At 32.6% G+C, this 7,596-nt stretch overlaps 1 pseudogene; it reads right to left on the bottom strand.

Annotated features, from left to right (window-relative positions):
- Nucleotides 1-1,250: 1,250 nt before the first annotated feature.
- LOC107506723 lies at nt 1,251-3,779 on the bottom strand (annotated as a pseudogene).
- Between the last annotated feature and the right edge of the window lie 3,817 nt (nt 3,780-7,596).

The raw sequence follows: 7,596 nt of genomic DNA, 5'->3' as shown, positions 1-7,596 counted from the left end.
AGGTACCCCACATTTAACATATAGTACTGTATTATTAGAAAATTGATATCAATTTTTCTTTTAATTAATAGATAAACTATGTGCAGTGATGCAAATCACAGTATATCTGTGGTTTCCATCTACCTACTACAGCTGGAAATTTTCCTATTTTCTAAACTATGAGACCAAGCTGAACACTGAGGTAGCTCCACAGCAATTAGTTTAGGATATCCAATGTCATATACTTACATTATTACCGTAATAGCCACATTGCAAAAAAGAAAAACAATTTTCTGTTTATTGATCTTCATTGAGAAAGAAAAGAATTATTCTTACCATAAACCCTTCCAAAAATTTCAAAAAAAAAAAAAAAAGCAGCACGGATCAAATCTGATGGAGGAAAATTATTTTCCCAGTCCTATATCTACCATGATATGGCATTCACTTTTATTAGAAACTCATTATGTTCACAACAGAAGTGTTGGTGGACTCCAAGAGTGAAGGAATGGGCTCATGTGGGGGCTGTTCAGGTGACTGCCAAAAGTTGCCATCACTCCAACTAGTGAGTCCTAAGTTGAATTCATAAAATCAGTTTTCCTTTCTTTGAAATACAAATTGTACTCAATGTTTCTCATTAAATTATACATTTATCTGAAAGTGAAATGATATTCAATGCTTAAATAATCATATTTGGGGGACGGAAAAGGTTGTTTTTGAAATCTTTTTGAGATATTTCTTTAATATTGTCTTCATGAGGTAAAATAGAGGCAATGTGATGGCAATGATTCCTTGAGATTTTGAAGAGGGAAAATAAAGAAATAATCCTTGAAAAAATATTTTAGAACTGTTATATATTTGAAAATTTATCTGAATGTTTATAATAGAGGATCGGAATAAGCTTAGACCTATCGGTATAATTTTCACAAAGAAGTCTATCATAAATACACCAAGTTTAATCAGAGAAACCCTCAGACATTACATTATAGGAACCCATCTTTAAATCTCTTGTTTTCTCTTTTCTTCATGAATAATGAACTACCATAGTCAGAGGTAACGGCCCATCATCAAAAGTGAAGAGAATTTAGCAACATTCTAAAATTGGTAATTATTTCCCAAGGCTTGGATTATCTGATCCTGTCATGTCATTTTGAGACTCCAGTTTCTCACAGGGGCAAATAAACTGTCAACTACTTATCAAGTATTAATTTGTAAATGGAGTTAATATCATCATTATATGCAGATCTTCATTCCTAAAGATCAGTTAGTGCTCCTTACTTGCCAATAAATACTCTGATCACACACTCTCTGATTTGCTTGGTTCTTACTCCATAGATAATAGGGTTGAGGGCAGGTGGAAGGCTCACATAGACGTTGGCGACAAGAATGTGTATATACAGAGTATTTTTTGGCCAAATCGGTGAGTGAGGAAGGAGAAGAGAGAGAGTGTATTGAAAACAAACATGACTACAGAATGTAAGCCACAAATGTTCAAGTCTTATGACAGACATCTTGGGATATGAGGTAGAATACAGCACAAAAGACGTAGCCATAGGAGATTCCAACTAGTACCAGGCCTATGACAAGGAAGGAAACAACAAAGAGACCATAGATGGCATTGATTCGCATGTTGGCATAAGCCATCTCGGCAATGCCCATGTGCTCACAGTACTTTTGGGCAATAATGAGGACATCACAAAAGGACGGACAGTAGATTAGATAAATCATGGAATGTGTAATCATGACTGACTCAATACAACACCTGGTCCAATTCCTGACAACACCCAGACTGTCAGGAATGTTGTGTAATGAAGCAGTACACAGATGGCTACATAGCAGTCAAAGGCCATTGCCAGCAGAACTGAAGACTCCATTCCAGTGAAGGTGTGTTTGAGAAACATCTTAGCCACAAAGACCCCAAAGCCAATTTCATCAGCATTAAACCAGAAGATACCAACATACATCTGAGATTGTGGAGAGGGCCAGATCTATGGATGATAGAATGGCCAGTAAAAACATTTGGTTCCAGAGAATTCTCTCTGTCCATATGACTATCAAAATTGTGACACTGACAATAACAGTCATTAAGTAAAAACAGGAGAGGCACTGAGAAATCTAGAAATGGGCAGTCTCAAGCCCTGGGATACTTAAAAGAAAAAAATACGGAAAAATATTTTGATAGGGCATTCTGGACTTGGCTGGAATAGAAGAAGATGTGGTCTATTCCTAGAAAGAAAAAAAAAACAGCACAGGAATAGTGTCAAATTATTACTTTTGTTTTATTACAATGCAGGGGAAAGTGGTGATATTGTTTCTTATGTGTTTTCTGATAGTGGAGAAACCAAAATAATGATTCCTGATATTGGACACAATTGGATCCAAGTGTAAGATGAATTAGTAGCATAGTCAATGTTGGCTGACAAAATATCCTCTTCATTTCTGAACCAAAATATATATTCTCATGAGCGAAGACTGGTTCTGAATTTATATAAAAGGTATGGACATTCCAAATTGAAGATGTTGAAAAATGTAACAAATCAGTAAGACAAAGTGTGTAGATACTTACATATAGTCACACTGATATAAAGATACAAAAATATAGAAGCCATACACATAATGATATGTCAAATGCCATCAGTAGGTTCCATGTAATACTAATTTTCGTATAAATTCCAATTTAAAAAATCATCTCCCAAACCAACAGATATTGCTCACTAAAACATTTGCAGATAATCATCATGAAACAAACCTTAAACTGAGGCAGGCACAGGCATTCGACACGTAGAGAACAAGTTTAAACCCAAAACATTTCTTATTGTGAATTCTTTTTTTTTAACTAAGGTTATAGTGGAACATAGGCAGAATGAGGATTTGGTTTTGCCTTGTTCTTGTATGTAGGTGAATGTCCAAGAGAGATAATGCTCAGAGAAGTTGAAATGAGTGTTTGAAAGAACTGCTCATGGATCTAGCTCTCCTAGGGCAGGAAAAATTAATATGGTTTTAACCTCATCCCAGGCAATATCCAGGGGATCTTACCACATCAGAAAATCAGACAAAACAAGGAAAAAAGAGAAAACTTTAGAGAAGCAATAAGGAAGGCAGGAGGAAAGAAAACAAAGATGAAAGAATGAAGGGAGCTTGGATAGAAAATAGGAAAAAGAAACTAAAAGAAAGAATAATTTTTAAAAACTCACTACCTCATTAAATTTAGAGTAACTGGAGAAAATTAAAGCCCCCATATTGCAATAAATGTGTCTAGTACTCAGTATATTCATATGTGTGCAATGTTGCATTGTGGTCTTTTTAGACATTATTCTTTTCTAAAATCAGGACAAGACATTTTTAATTAAATTTATCAAGATGTCATTGGTTAATAAAATTATATTTCTAATGCCCATGCTTTTCCTTCACACTCTCATACTTAAAGCTAAAAAAAATGCTAATATTTCAAGGCACTCTTCTTCATGGATCCAAGGATAGATACTCATAAAGGTACTCTAAAAAGGTTTTAAGACAGCTTGTTTGACTAGAGTTGTTGGTACAGACTATTAAATAATTTTATCATCTTTGTGTGAAGAAGAAATATTCTGACTTCCTAAATTACTAAATCATCACTATTGTCTGTAAAAATTGCCTTATCTGCTACTGCTTTGATATACACATCCAGGAGTCTTAGAAGTTTTAAAGTACTTTTTGTTCTATAACACGTACAAACCATCCTGTCTCCAATCTGTGATCATGATCTACTTTACCAAACTGCTTGATTTCCAGTATCTCTTTGGTGTTTCACATATAAACATCATGTTTCTATGAATAATATTTCTTTATCCTGGGTGCTCCTTAACAACTATAAATATTTGTTAAATTCCTAGTATTATCAGACTTTTTATTTATTATGGTCAAATATATGTATAAATATACATAAGCATTAAATTTAGCATTTTAATCTTTTTAAGTGTACAGTTGTGCAGTAAATATATTGACACTTTATGCAATCATTACCACGATCCATCTCCAGAATCTTTCTCATCTTCCTTAACTGAAATTCTGTATCTATTGTCCCTTTCTTTCAGTCCCTGGTCACCACTGTTTGATTTACCATGCCTATGAATTTGACTAATTGACATTCTTCAAAACATGTGGAATTATACAATATTTGTCCTGTTTTGATTGGCTTATTTTCAGTTAGCATAATGTCCTCAGGTTCATTTATGTTGAAACATATGTCAGAATTTCTTCCTTTTTAAGGCTGAATCATACCTCTTTGTATGTATGTATCACATTTCTTTTTATTCATCCATGGATGAACATTTGTTTTTCTTTTACCTTATGCTTTTTGTTAGTAATATTACTATGAATATAAATGCACATATACTGTTATTGTCCCTACTTTCAATTTTGGGGATATAAACAAAGAAGTGAAATTGCTGGATCATATGGTATTTTTATGTTTAATTTTTGAGGAATTACTGTACTGTTTCCATAATACCTGGACTATTATGGACTATTATTGCGTTCCCATCAGCAATCCAACAGGGTTCCAAATTCTCTACATCCTAGCCATCACTTGACCTTTTCTTTTCCTTTTCTTTTCTTTTTGGTATTTTTCAATTAAATTTATTGAAGTAATATGTATTCATAAGATTATACAAGTTTCAAGTGTACAATTCTATAATACATCATCTGTATATTGCATTCTGTGCTAACCATCCAAAGTCTAGTCTTCTTCAGTCACCATATATTTGACCCCCTTTATGTTCTTCAGACTCTCCTTGTCCCCTTTCCCTAGTAACCACTGTACTGTTGTCTGTGTGTATGAGAGGTTTTTTCGTTTGTTTGTTTCTTTGTTTTGTTTGTTGCTTTCTGTTTTATATCCAACATATGAGGGAAATCATATGGTTCTTGTCCTTTTGCATCTGACTTATCTCCTTAGCATGATACTCTCAAGATCAGTCCATGTTGTCACAAGTAGCAGTATTTAATCTTTTCTTATAAATATATAGTATTCTACTATATATATGTACCACAACTTCTTTATCCAATTATCCATCGAAGGACTATTAGGTCATTTCCATGTCCTGGCTTTTATGAATGCTGCAATGAACATTGGGGTACATACATCTTTATAAATAAAAGTTTTTTAAATTTCAGGTAAATACTCAGAAGAGGGATTGCTATGTAATTTGGTAACTCAATTTTTAATTTTTTTTGAGGAAATTTTATACTGTTTTCCATAGTGATCGTACCAATTTATATTCCCACCAGAGTCGTATGAAGGGTGCCTTTTCCCCACAGCCTCTCCAACACTTGTTATTTCTTGCGTTATTGATGATAGCCATTCTAATAAGCTCCTATTTGCATTTCTTTTATTGCTAGTGAAATTGAGGCTCTTTTCATATGTCTTTCAGCCATTCGCATGTCTTCCTGGGAAAAGTGTCTGTTTGGGACCACTGCCTATTTTTCGATAAAATTGTTTTTGTTTTTGTTTTTGTTTTTATTGGGCATTATCAGTTCTTGATATATTTTGGAAATTAGTCCCTTATCGGAGGTTTCTTTGCTAATATATTCTCCCATTCAGTTGGTTGCCTTTTTGTTTTGTTGATCGTTATTTTTGCTGTGCAGAAGATTTTTAGTTCAATGTAGTCCTATTCATTTATTTTTGCTTTTACTTCTCTAGGTTTTGGCATCAAATTTGTAAAATCCTCTCTGAACCAAGGTCTATTAAGTTTAGTACCTACTTTTACTTCTATGCATTTTATAGTTTCAGGTCTTATATTTAGATCTTTGATCCATTTTGAGTTAATTTTTGTATATGGTCAAATGGTAGTCTGGTTCATTCTTTTCCATGTGGCTGTCTAATTTTTCTAGCCTCATTTATTGAAGAGCTTTTTTTTCTCCACTGTATGTTTTTGGTTCCTTTTTTGAAAATAAGTTGTCCACATACATGTAATTTATTTCTGAGCTCGATTCTATTTCAGTGCTCTGTGTGTTTTTCTGCCAATACCATTCTGTTTTTACTATTTAGGTTTGTAGTATAATTTGCAGTCACAGAGTGCGATACCTTCAGCTTGTTCTGTATTGTCAGGATTGCTTTGACTATTTAGCATCTTTTGTGGTTCCATGCAAATTTGATAAATTTTTTTGTTCTATTTCTTCAAAAAATGTCATGGAGATTTTATTAAATCTGCATATTGCTGCTTTAGGTATATGGCCATTTTATATATGTTGATTCTTCCAATCCACGAGCATAAAATATCTTTCCATTTCTTTGCATCTTCTTCAATTTCTCTCAATGTCTTGTAGTTTTCAGTGTATAGGTCTTTTACATTTATAAGTTTATTCTGAGGTATTTTATTGTTTGTTATAATTGCAAATGGAATTTTAAAAAATTTTTTCCCTGAAATTTCGTTGTTAGTGTATATAAGAACACAATGGATTTTTGTACATTGATTTAGTACCCTGCAACTTTACTGTATTTGTTTATTGTTTCTAATAGTTTTTTGATGAAGTCTTTAGAGTTTTCTATATAAAAAATCAACACATCTGCAAAAAATGAAAATTATTGTTCTTTAGTCTATTTCTTTCTCTAGCTAGAACTTTCAGTACTATGTTGAATAACAGTGGTGAGAGTGGGTGTTCTTGTCTTGTTCCTGATCTTAGAGGAAAAGCTTTCAGTTTTTCAAATCAAGTATTAGCTGACAGTTTGTCATCTATGGCCTTTACTATGTTGAAATTTTCTCCCATACCCATTTTATTGAGTGTTTTAATCATAAATGGATGTTATATTTTGTCAAATGTGTTTTCTGCATCTATTGATATGATCATATAATTTTTATTCTTTATTTTGTTAATGCTATGTATCACAATGATTAATCTGCATGTGTCAAACCATACTTGCACCTCAGGAATCAAATCCACTAGATCATGATAAATTATCTTTTAATGTATTTCTGCATTCAATTTTCTAGTATTTCATTTTAGGAATTTGCATCTACATTTATCAGAAATATTGGTCTGTGATTTTTTTGTGTGTCGTCCTAGTTAGGTTTTAGTATCTGGGTAATGCTGACTTCATAACATGACTTAGAAAGTATCACCTCTTCTTCAATTTTTTTCAGGAGAATTTGAGAAATATATGCATTATATCTTCTTTAAATGTTAAATAAAATTCACTGGTGAAGTTATCTATCTAGTCCTGGATTTTTACTTTTTGGGAGGTTTTGATGACTGTTTTGATTTCCTTACTATCGATCGATCATAATTCAGTCTAGGAAGGTTTTATCTTTCTAAGAACTTGTCCAATACTTTGAGGTTCTCAGATTTCGTGGTGTATAGTCTTTCATAGAATTCTTGAATAGTTCTTTTTATTTCTGGGGTGTCCATGAATCTTCTCTCTCATTTCTGATTTCGTTTGAATCTTTTCTCTTTAATTTAATGAGTCTAGGCAGAATTTTGTCAATTTTATTAATCATTTTAAAAGACCAGCTTTTTGCTGCAATAATTTTATCAATTTTTTTCTCAATTTAATTGCCTTCTGCTCTAATTTTTATTTCCTTTCTTCTACTGACTCTGGGCTTTGTTTGTTCTTTTTTTGCTTTTAAGGTGCAATGTTAGGTTGTT

The sequence above is a fragment of the Rousettus aegyptiacus genome, unplaced genomic scaffold (genome assembly GCF_014176215.1).
Source record: "Rousettus aegyptiacus isolate mRouAeg1 unplaced genomic scaffold, mRouAeg1.p scaffold_m13_p_5, whole genome shotgun sequence".
Lineage (NCBI taxonomy): Eukaryota > Metazoa > Chordata > Mammalia > Chiroptera > Pteropodidae > Rousettus > Rousettus aegyptiacus.
Note: the sequence above shows the minus strand (reverse complement) of the source record. Positions and strands in the feature narration are given on the sequence as shown.